Source organism: Seriola dumerili, unplaced genomic scaffold (genome assembly GCF_002260705.1).
Source record: "Seriola dumerili isolate Sdu_G_001 unplaced genomic scaffold, Sdu_1.0 BDQW01000088.1, whole genome shotgun sequence".
NCBI lineage: Eukaryota > Metazoa > Chordata > Actinopteri > Carangiformes > Carangidae > Seriola > Seriola dumerili.
This window is the reverse complement of record NW_019174343.1, coordinates 595,775-612,273: the sequence shown is the minus strand read 5'-3', so window position 1 is coordinate 612,273 and position 16,499 is coordinate 595,775. Positions and strand designations below refer to the sequence as shown.

At 38.3% G+C, this 16,499-nt stretch overlaps 1 protein-coding gene across 4 annotated transcripts in view; it reads left to right on the top strand.

Moving 5' to 3' along the window:
* The window catches only part of LOC111221877 (serine/threonine-protein kinase 35-like), a 22,767-nt gene extending 13,201 nt beyond the window's left edge, over window positions 1–9,566 (top strand). The window contains exons 3-5 of one of the 4 annotated variants that reach the window (XR_002665102.1): window positions 8,286–8,419; window positions 9,199–9,227; window positions 9,366–9,566. The gene's annotated coding sequence lies outside the window, so the exon portion shown is untranslated. Of the gene's footprint in view, window positions 1–2,459; window positions 2,637–8,285; window positions 8,420–9,198; window positions 9,228–9,350 lie in introns of those variants that run through there. The other 3 variants (XR_002665103.1, XR_002665104.1, XR_002665101.1) reach the window with 3 other exon arrangements.
* The last annotated feature ends 6,933 nt before the right edge of the window (window positions 9,567–16,499 follow it).

Here is a 16,499-nt window from a genome sequence, read left to right as displayed (position 1 = left end):
TCGAACACTCCAGATGTGATGTTACCCTTGAGCAGTTTGAACACACCTGTTGCTAATTTTAGGTACTTGTTTGTTTGATGGTTGTTGTTTTTCCCTGTGTCCTCTGAGAGCGTGTCTCAACCTGGAGCTGCATACAGGCACCAGTAGGGGTACACGTTGTCTCAAGCCTTGAAGACTGTGAAAGATAATGGAAGAAGAAATGGAAGCCAAAATTCCGTCCTGCAGTGTGGAGCTGAAGTGGAATGAATGTTGTTTTCTGTGGCGTTGTTTACAGCGAGGCCTTGTGCAGAGTCCTGATACAGACTCGTTTGTCCCGCCCCCAAGAAAAGCATCAGGTCTGTTTTTGACGTGATGTATGCCACACCTCCATCACCAGAACAGAGGTCTGGAGAAATCCCACAGGAGACAGTGATTTGTGTGTGTGTGTGTGGTGTGTGTGTGTGTGTGTGTGTGTGTGTGTGTTGTGGTGTGTGTGTGTGTTGTGTGTGTGTGTGTGTGTGTGTATGTGGTGTGTGTGTGTGTGTGTGTGTGTGTGTGTGTGTTCTCCCTAATAAAAACACTGTAACGTCAGACACACTCTACTGCTGGGAACCTTGATGTGAGGAAGGTTTTGTTCTTTGTGTTGCTTTGTCAGTTCAGCGTGTGTTGTGTTGGACGTGTCACTGTGCTGACAGTCCCTGCTTCCTGTTGGTACAGCGGCACTCTGTTAACATCAGTGCCATGTATTGTCCCGCTGAGATTTGACAGGAAATGGTGTCACTGCTCTTCTTCTGTGGTTGGGTTTAAATTTCTCCAGATGTCTGTTGGTTTACAGGTGGAGGATAAAACAGGAGGGTGATCTGTAAAAATCCTTTGTCATGGTATACATAGTTTTATATTACAGTAGTGGTATGAATCATGATGTAATCAATTTTCCACAAATTCAATCCAGACTTTTGGAATATTGTCATGAAAAGTCCTGTTCATTGGTTCACAGCATCATCTGTAATGTTCTGATGCTTTTAGTGACACAGTTACATTAATTAGCCATTGGATCATGTAATAGTTTTCAGCCTGGGTTTTTACTGTCATGTTGTGATCATGTCTGTCCAGAGGATCAATGGAGACTCACAATCCTCCATCAGGTACAACACATTACAATCATAAATGTGAAAACATGAGTTTATTAATACAGGTTGGAATCATAAACACGTCCTAGATTAGACACATGTGAGTGAATGTTAATGTCTGGAGACTTTCATTTTGACTACATGGAGGTTATTTGTTAATCTGTCATCTTTAATTTCAGCTCTTTACACCTCTGGTGCCTTGAAACTGACAGGTAGTCAGGTGAGATTTGCTTGCTGCTATTTTATTTTTGATTTAATACTCCAGATACGTGATCCAAGGTATGTGGACGTGATGAGCCCCCCCTCCAAAATAAAAGTGAATAATATTGAGATTTGACATTAAGATAAATGTTTATCTGTTTTTCTGTAGCCCATGTGTTTGCTGAGCGATGTCTGGTTTTAAAGGGAAGTGAAGGTCTCATGTTAAAGCAGCAGAGTCGCAGTGAAACCCTGTTCTGACCTGGATCTGTGTCTTGTTCGGATACAAGTATTGATAATAGTCCCAGGCCTGAGTGAAGTGACTGTGGTCAGAAAACGAATGTGAAAAAAAACTAAATCCTTCTTGGTGTGTTTCACAGTGGACTACAGCTTTTATTTTCATCAAACCAAATGTCAAAAGAAGAAGAAAACTTGGAGTTGTGTGTTGAACTGGGACCTGAGTCATTTAACAGAATCCTTTTGTTTTCAATTGTTCTACCTCATGTTTTTACACGTTCACCTTTTCCTTTTGAGCCATCGTTTCTTTTTCCAACACACACATTCCTCAGTTAGAAACAGAGCTGGCAGATCTCAGAGCAGCAGCTTGGTGTGTGTGCTGTTTCCCTCTCATTAATGATGTTTGAAAAGTATTGGATTGTGTCAGCGACACAGCTCAACTGTTTCTTTCTGTTATACTGCTGCATTGTGGGAACTAGGTTTACACTGATACAGATGTTTACACACCTTTAGCTCAGACTCACCTCAGCTCTCCTCCTGTGTCTCACCTGTGTGTGAATATTTGTGCTGAGTAGAAATGATCATCCTGAAGTGGAGATGAGTAAATGATTATGTACGATTCAGAACTGCTTTTCTTGAATTTCATTGAGAGGAATGTACGTCAGATATCAAAGCAGACCCTGTCATGCCCAGCTAGCTGCTGGATGTTGTCCTCTCCTGTCAGTCTGACTAAACTCTAATGACCTGTTGGTCATTTGTTTTACATGCAACACTCTTCTATGCAACCACCACCCCACCCCCCACCCCCCCCACCCCCCACCCACCCCCCCACCCACCCACCAACCCCGGACTTCATAGTGGATCAGTGCAGGTTTGGCTGATCTTGTGTTGTTCCTGTGCTTCTCATCCTAACAGGAACCAGACACCTGGATGTGGTTGTGTTCAGGTGACTTCACCTTTAGTTCAGCAGGATTTCCAGTATGTGGTCGTACATGTAACTGAAGCCATTTGCTTGAATGAAAACCTGTTTTTTTATTGCTGAATTTGTACATATCAGAGCTCTGTTTCAATAAAGATTGGAAATACCTCTCATCTGTGTGACTCGAGTGTGGAGAAGACATGGGAGGAATTTAGAGGCATGTTGTTTTCATGGTTACCTAGGTGTGCCCGTTTCACTTGTGCCCACATGTGGTCATATGGGAAAGTTGTATTTAAAAGTGATGAAAGTACAATCAAAGGCTTCTTTTTATGGCACTCCTGTGACTCCATAGTTTCATCTTAAAACAAACGTGAAAAAGTGGATCTAGATTTTCAAGCATGAAGAAAAAGTTCTTGGTAAGAACAATTTCAGATAGTTCCCTTCTTCAATACCTGGTGGCTTCATGAGACTTTTGTGGGGGTTTTTTGTTAGAATATAAAGAAGAGTGATAGATAGTTCAGGTTTATGAACATATAAACTTGTTTTCCAAATCTCACCAGCAGCTGCCTCAGAGGTCCAGACTCTAGGGGGTGCCCCAAAGACCCCATGTTCACTAATCTAAGGCCCTGCAGTATGACCTAATGTTGAGGCCCTGTGTTGTAGAGACAGTCTTTGTCCACATCTAGTTGTAAGACTTGTAGAATTTAATTTGACACTGACATCAACATTAATGAACTTTTATTGTTTTTCATCATACTACCACAAAGTCATTGACAGGTAGTACGTCTGTAAAAGGGCGGGGGGCCCAGAAATGGGGGTCACCAAGCACCAGCCCTGATGGTGTGATGAACTGGTCTGCCACTTGTGAACCAGGTGGAGGTTTCCTGCCGCAGCTCCAGCTGCTGAATAGACGATCTAGGTCATCCACTCCTGAAATATTACATTGACACAGGTGCAGTAATTATGTCACACTGACACAAGATCATGTTTCTGTGTCAAACCAGTCTGGTGAGTTCACTCAAGAGCTGTACACACTTGAGTTCACATCAGCACACCTGGCTAACACACAAACACAACATGGCCCATTAAACCTGCTCAGTATCATGTTAATGTGATCATCTCAGTAGACTTGCACATGACCCACGTCCTCTGACTTCTGCTGTGCCAGCCTCAAAGTCATCTTCATTAACTTAATTAACTTAAAAAACACAAGATCATCATGAGTCTGGAGTGTGAATAATTTCAATTATTAAACTTCATAGTTTAAAAAAGTATAATTTGATAGTCTAGAGTTGCTTTCTTTAAATTAAAGGTGTGTAAACATTAAATGAGTTCCCACCCACAGAGCAGCAGTACGACCTCTGATTGGCCAGCTGCAAATGTCAACTGTGATGTAGACTATTATCAACTGACACTAAAATTGAGTAAGAATTAAATGTATGATTTAAACATTTTTTCAACATCAATTCATTTTGAAATTTTATTTATAATTAACAGAATAATGGTCTTTTCATTATTTTATTTACTTTAAATACGTTTTTATGTTTTTAATACATGGATTAAATGCTAATTGTTTCATCCATTTGTAATCTGAGGTGTTCACAAACTTCCCGTCACAGACAAATATACAGTATGTTACTCTTAGTACATAATGTCTACTACATCCCTGTGATAATGGAGTGAATTATTCCAGTAGTGTGAATTTGTCAGTTGCTCATGTTCATGTAGTGTGAGCTCCGACTGAAGCTGAACAGCATCAGCAGTTGACACAACGCCATGATCTGAGCCCTTAACCACCAACACACTTATTTCCTCTAGAGTTTTCCAGCATTGAAAGTATGTACAGATGGACTGTGACAGTCAGCATGCAAAACAGATGTATACATAACAGGACACAACAAATGGTATTCATCCTACCAGAGCTTCACCTCAGTGGAAGGCTAAATCCTCCCTCTCTCTGGTTATCCACCAAGTACTGAGTTAATCATCAGGTAGTGCAGCATCACTCTAAGCTGGAATAAGTTATCTTTACTTTACCAAATGGTTTTCAACTGGTTAAAATTAGATCAACCAATGAACCACTGATCCCAAATCAGTCCACCAACCATCACTGATAAGATTAGCTGTCTGACTATCTCTGTCTCTGTGGATGTGACTGGAGAGATGTCAGCATTATACAGGTCAGTGAATGTTTTGGATTCACCTCCATTTTTGTATAAATGTATTTAATGAACAAACACAATCTGTTTCAACTAATAACACATCATTGTGTTGTTCTCGTTCAAACATTCACAGTGTAGCTCAGACAGTGTGTGAAGCCACCAGCTAATGATAACATAACATAACATAACATAACATGAGGAGAAGCTAACTGGAGTCAGGGGTTATCAAAGCTGGAGTCAGTCAGTAAAACCAGACTGGAGATTTCGGTGAGAGACACTTTCGCTAATAAACAACAAGAAGACTGAGGATGATTAACTGTTGATGAGTGTAAAGGCCACCCTTTCAGAGGAGCCTGGTCTCTACTCAGTGTATTTCACAGAATCAGTGAGGAAACATTCAGAGAGAGATTCAGCTCCTGTTTCTTACCCTTTCCTTTAAATGAGACATTTGTGGATTCTTCTTCCTTATTGTCAACATAAAACTGAAAGACATCATTTATTTCCTGCAGCAGAACAGCTGAGAAAAAAAGGCCAGGCTGACACATGTTCAAACACATTCAACACTGCCACCAAGTGGTTGAAGATATATAATACAACACATTCATTTGGCTCCAAGCAAATATTAGATTCATTTAAATAAATAAATAAATACACAGTAACTGTATTGTTTCTGGGAATTTGGGAATTGAGTGACCTGAGGAGGAGTTTTATTCTAAAGTTACACGCAAACGCTTCAAAGGTTTAATATGATAGTTTTGTTGACTCCACATGCTTTGATTTGACGATTTTAGACATTGAATTAAATTCATATTATAGTAGAGATTACATGTGTCCACTGAAGGCTTAGAAATAGTATTTACACCATTGTGTAAGGAGAGAAACTTTATGAAATGGTTAAATAACATCACATTTCACATGTGTGTATCACTTCCAGAGTCATTTTATGGTGAAAGTGGTACACAGTCACTGATACTGTCTCTTTGGTCCTGTTCTTGAGTTCCAGGTGAAAAGTGTTCAAATCTTTAACTCGAGTAAAAACTGAACAAATAAAATACTTCATTACAAATAAAAGTCTTTCCATCAAAACGTAGTACCTGTATTATCAGTAATATTTACTAAAGTAATTGAAGCACTCATTATGCAGCAAATATTAAATTAAAGTCTGTTAATTATATTATTATAGAGTGGTTTAATTTACTGTATAACAGTGCATCAGCTTTTTTCAGGGTTTCTAAAAATATTTATCTGCATCTCAAGCTGTCACAGTGATGTTCAGAGGAAAGTTAGTGGACAACTCTTACAGGGTAAAAATAGGATAAAATGGAAAAACTCAATAAAAGGACAAACACCTCAGAATTAGACTAAAGAGCAGTACGTATGGAAATGTATTTCTACCACTGGGCATCAATCACCATACAGGTCATATGATGTGTGTGTGAACTTTTACATGCACATCAAAGATAAGAATAAATTGAACATAGGGTGTGATGTGTCACGTCTCACTGTATTTATCTGATTCAAACACACATCACTGCATCTAGTACTTCTACTGTAGGAAGTCTATGTACCTTCATACACAGTCATTCACATTATGACATGCAGTTGGCTTACACACACACACACACACACACACACACACACACACACACACACACACACACACACACACACAACTGAAATGCTCTAACCCTAACCCTATTGTTTTTGCTCAGGTTTATTATTATTATTAGAGTTGTAACCCCGAAGGGGTAGAATGCTTTTGTTTTTGCTCAGGTTTATTATGATTATGTGTCTTTTGCCACGGCTCAAACTGCTGTGAGTGCAATCGGCCACATGGTGGTGCTGTAATCAAAAATTTAAAATTAAAGTTTGGAAAGGCCACACCCCTCACACCATTTGTCTGATTGACTTGAAATTTGACACACATGTACACCTCAATGTGCTCTACAAAAAAGCCAATTAAACTATAAAAGTCCGTCTCAATAATTCTTTTGGTAATTTGCATAATTTGAAAAACAGTAAAATGAATAGAACTTTAAGAATTTTGAGATTAGAAACACCAAAAAGAGACACCAGTCGAAAAACATGGCTGCCACCAACAAAAATATCTTTGCAAAGGCCGGGGCTTAGCTAATATTGGCCATAACTCATTAACCATTGCTACAATCATCAGAAAACTTGGTCCATATCTTTGGGCCGGGACAGGGAGTAGGCCTACCAAAGCATTTTGAACCTGACCTCTAGGGGGTGCCATAAATGCCAGGAGGTGAGTATTAATGAAAATCTGAAGTGCCATATTGATTGATGGAAGTGGGTGGGGCCTATTCATCAATTTGTGTCATCTGAAGCCTTTGCTCAATTTACGGAGAGCTGGAATGAGCCAGACGCACGAAAATTGGTATCATAACTCAAAATGGTGTGTAAATACTTCACAAAAAATATTGTCACATTTGGCCATATGGTGGCAATATAATTAAGAGTCATTAATTCAATTTATCAATTAAGGCCCAAAAAAGTCATTTTCAAAAGGCCATGCCCCTCACACCATTTGTCTGATTGACTTGAATTTTGACACAGATGTCCAGCTCAATGTTGGACCATTAAAGTGTGCCTGGATAGATTTTTTCCTAATTTGCATAATTTGAAAAAAGTAAAATGAATAGAACTTTATGAATTTTGAGATTAGAAACACCAAATTTGGTAGACCCCCTCATGAGATGAATTTGCAAATTTCTTTTATAATGGGCAGGATTGGTCAAAAAACATGGCTACCATCAACAAAAATATCTTTGTAAAAGGCGGGGCTTGGCTAATATTGGTCATAACTCAATAACCATTAGTCAAATCATCATGAAACTTAGTTCATAGTAGGAGTAGGCCTACCAAAGCATTTTGAGCCTGACCTCTAGGGGGCGCCATAAATGCCAAAAATACATATCTCAAAGTCTGTTGAACAGATTTTCACCAAAATTGGTACACATGTTCTTGAGGTGAGTGTTAATGAAAAGCTGAAGTGCCATATTGATTGATGAAAGTAGGCTGGGCCTATTCATCAATATGTGCAATCTTAAGTCTTTGGCTCATTCCGGCTCTCTGCAAATTGAGCAGACACACGGAAATTGGTATCGTAGCTCTATTTCAATTACAAATGAGCAAGATTGGTTGAAAAACTTGGCTGCCGTCGACCGAAATATCTTTGCGAAGGGTGGGGCTTAGCTAATATTGGCCATAACTCATTAACCATTGGTCCGATCATCATAAAACTTGGGTAAATAGCTTCATGTCTTTACAGTGAGTAGGTTTCCCAAAGCATTAAGTAGCTAAAATTCGGCTGCTTCTAGCGCAAAATGGTTAGAACCCATAAATTGTCGCCTGTGGCTATAATTTATTATTACTGTCAGCTCTTCTGCATCTCAGAGGGTATTCACCAATGTAAGGCTGTGTGAAATCTCTACATTTACTGTAGGAGTTAGTTAGCCTTGTCATTAACATCACAGCTGTAACGGCTGCACTGACTTTGACAATTTTCATTTAGCTCTATTGTGGTCTTTATGTTAACAAACGTGTATGTTACCAGCATTGTGTGTGAGGATTCAGACTCTACAGACCAAAGAAATGTTTGGACTAATTTAATAAATGTCCTGTACTTCTGTTTGATAGGTGTGGGTCCTGCAAAGCTGATGTATAAACTCAACCGTGTTAAAGGCTGTCATCGACAACATGGACCACTGAGGCTACCTACTGTATGACTGCACCTGGATAACTGGAGAGGGCCAGGCTGAAATTGTCAACAGGTTAGCTGACATACAGTTCAGTATGTAATTTGGGCAGTAAGATGTTAGTTGTTTTGGCTCTGTGGTCAAGCTTGTTTGATTTTAAATGAAAGAATGACCTAAATTAAAGCACTGGCTGGGCATTGAGCAATTCAGAGCCATAGTGGGTGAACAGTGAAGCAACTGAAGCCTCTTTTTTTCTTCTTTTTCCCTACATATTTTGGCAATTTCAGGACATTGCAGGAAGATGGCAATCTTAAACATACAGCCAGTGCAGGCAGAGAGGTATTTACCGCCCAACAGTGGGCTGGCAAAGTCATTCACATGGCCTCAGTCCATCTGACCAGGTGTGTCACAAAATTAGACATAAATTTAAAGGTCAGTTTGCAGTTGAGGCTTAGCGAGCATCAAAAGGGCAGATATCACAGATCTTCTGATGTCTATGAATCATAGACCAGACAGTCAATGAATAAAAAGATTTGACTTCAAATATCAGACTACATAACCAAAGTTTATTTTAACTGATCAAATTATATGTGATCCATTAAAATGGGGGAATTGTAGTTACAACTAAAAACTAAACCTACACTTCTACACTGTTCATCTGTGGATATAAACACCCTCTAAAGAAAGAAGAGAGATTAATTTCAAAGTCATGGTTTCACTACACTTCCCCTCTCAAACCTTTGCTGATGAAAAGTTAGCATTATATGTTCTACTCTATTTGGAATTTTAAAATTTTTTCAGTGATTTTTCTCTGTTTGTTTTCCACGTCTTCGTACTCACACCACCACACACAGGCCCCTTACGCCTTGTTCATCTGTCCCAGGTTGGTAAGATGTATCAGCACTCAGGCCTCATCAGCCTTAGAGATGTGTCTGTTCTACAAGTTTATAAAAGAAATTCACACTTCAGCTACCATCTTACTGGGAATTTGTTTGAAACATTACAGCAATTTCTTTCACAGCAAAGGACCAGATCAGAGGGCTTGAGAGGCACCAGGGATGACTGCTGGGGATGGAGTTGCTCACCTCGGATTCATGTGTTGAGGTTTCAACACACAGCTGCTACTATCTGAGTCCCTGACTATACCTACCAAGAGACAGCTGGCACCTGAATCTGGCTGTCACAGGATCTGGCTTGCTCAGTGCAAAGAACTAAGACATAAACGCTGCTGGGACTCTACATCCCAAGTTGTTATACTGAAAAAATAACATTAATTATTGTAGAATTTGTATTAATCAAAGATAACAGTAATCCAGAGGGGTCCCATACAATTTAATAACATTTTTTTATAAATACAATTTCTTATCAAAGTTTGATAAGATGTGTAATGTCAGTGGAAACCGTTGTAAACAGGAAGTAAAAACACCCAAGGCACTTTGAATGATTATAATGAAAAGCCCATTTTGTTTCATTTAAGTACAAACTAAAAACAGATAGTGATTTATAATACTTTGATTAAGTATTGAATTTAAATAGTGTCTTTTAATTTACTGGATGCTTAGAGAGGTTTATCTATGTACAGTCAGTGTATAAACATATTATTTTTTTCATCTTGGTTTTTGGCATTATCTCTGCCTCATTCAAAAATAAATAAAAGCAATATTCGTAGTTGAAGTTATCCATCATTTATCCATCAGTGTTAATATGCCAAACACTAATTTTGCTTATTCAATAGTGATTGCTTTATTTTGTATGTTGTCCCATCATCCCATAGATAGTGGCAGAGGAATATCCTGACATACTGGTATACAATGTGGGGAGTTTTAAATAGAGAACATAATTTGCAGCCTTGCTTAATTTTTCTGAAACTGGGATAGGTTTTGCTTAATTCTTAATTTAAGTTGCACTGCCATGAATGCAGCATCCCTGAATGGTAGTTATTACTGCATATACATAATAACTCTTTCAGGTGAAAGAAGTTTTATGTATAATGTCAGTAAGTTATGATGTAACTTGCAAATAAAGGTAATTTTCCCCTGATTTTTCAAGATTGATTACAGTAAGATGTCCTGATAGAAGCTCAGGTTGGCAATATTTAGTTCATTGTAAGAGAAACAATCAGCTCTCATGTAGACCTGCTGACCCTCCTCTGGGTTTTACCAGACCCATGTTTTCTCTGCAGAGAATTCTGGCAAGTTCACTATCTTCTTAATGAAGATCGATTGGAAATTTAGAAAGCAAATCCAATGCATCACAACTCTAATTCTTGAAGTGTTATTATTTTATAATCAAAATTTCTGAACTCTTCTCATTTCCCTGTCCTTAAGGACGATCAAGAGGAAGGGGCTAAACAAAAAGCATTTCTCTCTTGTTTCTCATAGTTACACGTACATTAAAATGTACTTATATACATCACTACATCATATTTGTATTACAAATCTGTATGTGATGTATGTAATCTGTGTGATCAAACATTGTTTAAACTCACAATAGTGGGAGACCACAAAGTTATCACAGTAGATTTCTGTGTCATTTATGCCCTATCAGTCCTCGCCCCACTGGCCTGCACTGGTGCCCAAACTGGCTGCATCTCTGCTGTGAACTGGAATCAGAATAACTACTCTTATTGTATTGTCACTCATGTAATACATTGAGATGTACTACAAAACACCTATTTAATGTGAAGGTAATACATTTAATTAACACCCCTAAATCATAACAATCCATTCACATCATTTATTAGAATTTAAGAAAAAACATCTTATTTCTTCACATGCATTATTTAAAAAGACTGACATTTAGTCTCCAACAAAAGCAGGAGGAGAACCTGTTGCCAGTTTCAGCCTGGCTCTCTCCAGTTATCCAGGTGCAGTCATACAATGGGTAGCCTCAGTAGTCCATGTTGTCAATGACAGCCTTTAAAACGGTTGAGTTTATACATCAGCTTTGCAGGTCCCACACCTACCAAACTGCATCCTCACACACAATGCTGGTAACATACACGTTTGTTAACATAAAGACCACACTAGAGCTTAATAAATAAAGGCTGTCAAGGTCAGTGCAGCCGTTACAGCTGTGATGTTAATGACAAGGCTAACTAACTCCTACAGTAAATGTAGACATTTCACACAGCCTTATATTGGTGAATACCCTTGCAGAATAGCTGACAGTAATAATAAACTAGAAAATTCCTGGAGAAATTTTGAATGTGCCTGCTGCTTGGAGCATGCACTTCACTCCTCACATTTCATCTGTACAAAGGACATTACTTTCAGTCTCATTCATGTTGTAGAGACTTATCCTGACACTGACCTGGCCAAAATGATCTCATAATAATGTTTTTTAACCAAAATTGTCCTCACAATTATAAAAAGACATGTACACATACGCAAAGAGACACACATCAACATGCACACACAAGTACATGCAAATACACTGTGTTGATTTATCTTAGAGTTGCTCTCATACATGAGTTAAAAGGCTAAGAATTAATGAGTTTAACTAGCCAATCAGAATCAGCTTTGCCCATTTCTGCCCAGAAACACTTGCTCCTGAATTTGTATTGCAGTCAATGGGAGAGGTGGAGGGTACTCCCATCACTTCCTCAAAAACTGTAAAATACGACAGAATGAGAACAAAACTGGGTGATACAGGACAAAAAAATCTCAGTATTTTTGATATAAAATAGTCAATGAAGGTTGGGAATTGTAGGATTTAAAAAGAGTTTTTCTGGCTCTTTATGAGTAAAATTTTCAGGGAAACCAGTTAGAGTTCATAGCTGGCTCCAGTTAGCGAGTGGAGCTGTACCTAAAGACAGCAGACATTGCTGATGATGTAATAAACATCACAATCCTCTACGCTGAAGTTACAACAACACCCCAAGTGAGCGAGATAGAGGGAGAGAGAGAGAAGCTAATGCTGCCCGGATACTGCTAGTAGCACTTGCCTGTGTGTGTGCATGTGTGCATGTGTGTGTGTGTGGGACTGTGTTTGTAAACACCACAGAGATCAAATGAGCTGGTTCGAAGACCTGTGTCTAATTGGAAGACACAGAGCTGACACAGATCTGGGTGTGAATTTGGCTCAGCGAGTCTCTCAAAGGATTGCTATTTGTGAAAAAACTGTAACTCCTATCAGAACCATGAGCAGACCATGACCGGCACAAGACCTTTGTGCACTGCATATCTGGATTTGGTGTTTCTAGAGCTAAAAATGTGGACATGGGAGCGAGTTACAGAAAAATTTCACTTCTGCATTTCTTGGGAAATCAGCTCCTGAATTTGTATTGCAGTCAATGGGAGAGGTGGAGGGAGCTCCCATCGCTTTGAGGCTCATGTTCAAATTCTGTAAGTGTCTGTGCTAAGGTCTATGAAATAGGACAAATATGTCTACTATTAAGGAAGCCGTAATGTGTGAAGACTGAAATATGTGGCTGTAAGGACAAGTTAAAAATAAATTTTTAAGAGGAGCTCTAGAGCTTCTCATTTTTCTACATTGAAGTATGAGCAGTGGAGCTCCAAAGTTGGTCATTTTGAAGACGTCTCCCCATTCATTCTCGATGGGAATTTTTTCGCCTTTTATCGCAATATACATCACCATGGTTACTCGAATCGCCTAGAAAAGTCATAGCAAACAATTCCCATTTGAGGCGCATGTGTTGATATATATATATATAAATATATATATATATAAATATATATGTATATTTATTGTCTGGGTTTTCTCAAAGCTGTAGGATTAGTTACGCGCTGAAATATTTTGAAATTTGATATGGAGGCTGAATAAGACGAACTAGAAAATGCATTTCCTGCTGAAAATGCGTGTGAATGCTGAGAGCTGAATGAGATTGCTGAAGCAATGCTGAAGAAGCTAAAGCAAAAGCTGAAGCTATAGCTGACAATTAAAAGTAGAACTTGTAAGCTGGAAGTTTAATTTCCTGAAATGGTTGAGTTTAAGTGATAAATGACTCCGCATGCTGGAAAAGTAGGTTAATACTGTATCTAACTCCGAATGAGTTGTTGATTGAGAAAAACAGTTTAGTTGAAAGCTAAATGGCCTAAATAGTTCTTTTTTTTAAAGAAAGAAAGAAGAAATGTACAATCAAGTTGTAATTTCACACCTGAAGGAGATTACTGACATAATGCTAAATTAGTTGAAAAAGCAGCTCATATTAACTGGTCAACAGTGATTTGAAAAATGAGTTGCCAAGATGTTAACCTGAAGCAGCTGAAGTTCATTAGTTGCAAAAGCTGAGAACTGAAACATGTTGTTGAAACATTTGAAAGCCAAATTATTTATTGCCAAAGGTGGAAGTAGGAATAAAATGCCTTAAAAATGTGAAGTGATCATATATATTAGTATAAGAAAGATGGACAGCATCCTAAACAGTAGACACTTTAATTCAATATATCAATAAGCTGAATAATCACTTAATAGCTGAAAGTCTTGTGAACAGTTGAAAGTTTGAATAAGGTCTATAGCTGAAATTATGCTTGAATAGTTGAATTTCAAGAATTGAGTTTTTGAATGAATTGAATATCATCTCCATTCACTTACATTGAAAGAAATTGTAGAGAAAAAGCTTATTATTTCAATTCATTGTATCAAAAACTTGAAGGAAAGCATACATCTCCTGAAGAAGCTGAACATTTTGATAGTTGAACGGTTTATGTAGCACTAAGTATGCAGGAGTAGTTAACAACCGAAGGAAAGTAAAAGGAGGATCTGGAGTAAAACACCAGTGGTGCAGGTTAAATTGAATATGTCTGCTGTATTTACTGTTGTTCTGTATGATCTGAACTGTCATCTTCCTCTATGAGTAGTAACCTGTAGACAGCTTTCTGTCTGTGTGCGTGTGTGTGCGTGTGTGTGTGTCTGTGTGTGTGTGTTTGTGTGTGTGTGTGTGTGTGTGTGTGTGTGTGCGTGTGTATCTGTTTGGTTGCGTGTGTGTGTTTGTGTGTGTTTCTATCTGTCTGTGTGCCTCTCTGCTTGTCTATATTTATGTGTGTTTCTGTGTCAGTTAGAATGACAAACTGAAATTAACTGCCGAATGCTTCCTGACTATAACTGGACTGAAACATATTTCCAGTGAAAACAGTTTAGAGGTGTGTAAATCATTGTCTGTATTTAGTGGTGGAGCAGTCTGTAGTGGGATTTTGATAGAAATGTCAGTAAAGTCATATCAGAGGAGTCTCTAATCAGGTAATTCGACCTAGCAGTGTATCCCCTCCCTGCACTCAGAGGTTGCCATGGTGATAATGCTGTCCGTCTGTCTGGCTGCCTACCTTTCTTTATCTCTGAAAAAGGTAGCAACTGGAAAACACTTGTTGAAAGTAATCCATCAATCAGAATGAGCTCCAAAATTAGTCCACCTATTAGAATATATATAATGTGGAGTCAGTTAGATTGAAAACTGAAATTACAGCCAAATGAGTTGCACATTTCAAATTTTAGAGCTTCTCCCACTCTAGAGATGATGTCATCCACTCTTGCCCTGAACATTCTGTGCAATACACACCCGTTATAAACTCAAAAATTATCTGGAAAAAGCATGAAACTAAAACTGATAATTTAAAAAAAAATGTACAAGATATCAAAAAGTTGAATAAAAGTATAATAGCTGAAAATATTTTGAAGATTTTAAAGTTTGAATGAAGTCTGTCACTGAAAGTATACTGAAATAGTTGAAGCTTAAAGAGGCTGAAGCTTTCAAGGATTTGAACAGTCTCAATTTTTTTTTTTTGAAAAATCTTAATATTCAGAAAATTATACATAGTAGAAAACAGTTGTATACATCCGATAATCTACAGAACAAGCTGAACGTTTTGATTGTTGAATGGTTTCTGTACGATATGGTATGAAGGAGTAGTTAGAGACCGTGGAAAGGTGGAAGAAGTAAGAATAATAAAATATAAAGATTTGAAAAACAATAGTGTGCCTCAGCTTTGTGCCTCAGCATTCACACTAACTAGAAAATGCATTTCCTGCTGAAAATGCACGTGAATGCTGAGAGCTGAATGTGATTGCTGAAGCAATCCTGAGGAAGCTGAAGCAACTGCTGAAGCAATTCTAAAGTAGCTCAAGCAATGGCTGAAGATTAAAAGCAGAAATTGTAAGCTGGAGGTTGAATGGCAAAAGGACCTGAATTGTTGCTGAAAAATTTAACAAACAGCACAAAACTATAAAAAAAAATGTACAAAATGTACAAAACAGAAAGAGACAGAAGAAAACTAAAAGCAAAACATCTGACACACTGCTAAAATAGTTGAGAAAGCAGTTCATATTAAAGATGCAATGTGTAAGATGTGGCCAAATTTGGCCATTTTAGTTTAGTTTGTTATGATCAAGACCACCATATATTGTATTTCAGAGATATCTAATGCAATGAGCATGCTAACCAACTAGCCACGTCCTGGACCATGTTGTAATACCACCCAGACACACTAGATGCTTTGTGAGTCAGTGTAGGGTCTAGTATGCCTTCAGTCCCACAGAGAACAAGAGTTTCCTCCTGAGCTTGAAGTTATGCTACAGCTGCCGATGAGCATCACAGCAACGCAGAGTTAGCTGAAGCGCCTACAAAACGACCTTTATCTCCATCCCGAAGAACTGCTCTGACAAGAAACCACACGGGTGAATGCTGGTGTGTTTTTCCACTGCGGGAGACAGCTCCGGGCAAGTAAAGAGATGAGACTTTTCTTCTAGACTGGTGAGTAACATCTATTGTTGGTCTGTAGTGAAAAGTATAATTTGTGCAAATGACAAACCATACTGTCAAACACTTCAAGTGGCATAAATGTATGATGTTGACGTTTTAGTGATTTAGTAGAATTTAGCCTGTTCCTGTGGCTGTTGTCCAGCTAGATGCATCAATAACTTTTTTTTTTACAAGTAAGACAAAGAGACTGTTTTATGCAGAACCAGCAGGTTCAGGATCCACTGCCTAAAACTGTATTTATTTTAGCATATTCATATCTATCCTTACTATTTATTATAGTACTGTAATAGAAAAATCACATTCTGCACTTTGCAGAACCGGGTTTGAACTTTGTGTGACCTGGCTTTGTATATCCATGAATGTGAATCTGTTCCCACATGTATGCTCTTAGGGAGTAGTTTATCCTTGAACCAAGTGGCAAACTGCCGTGACGTCACC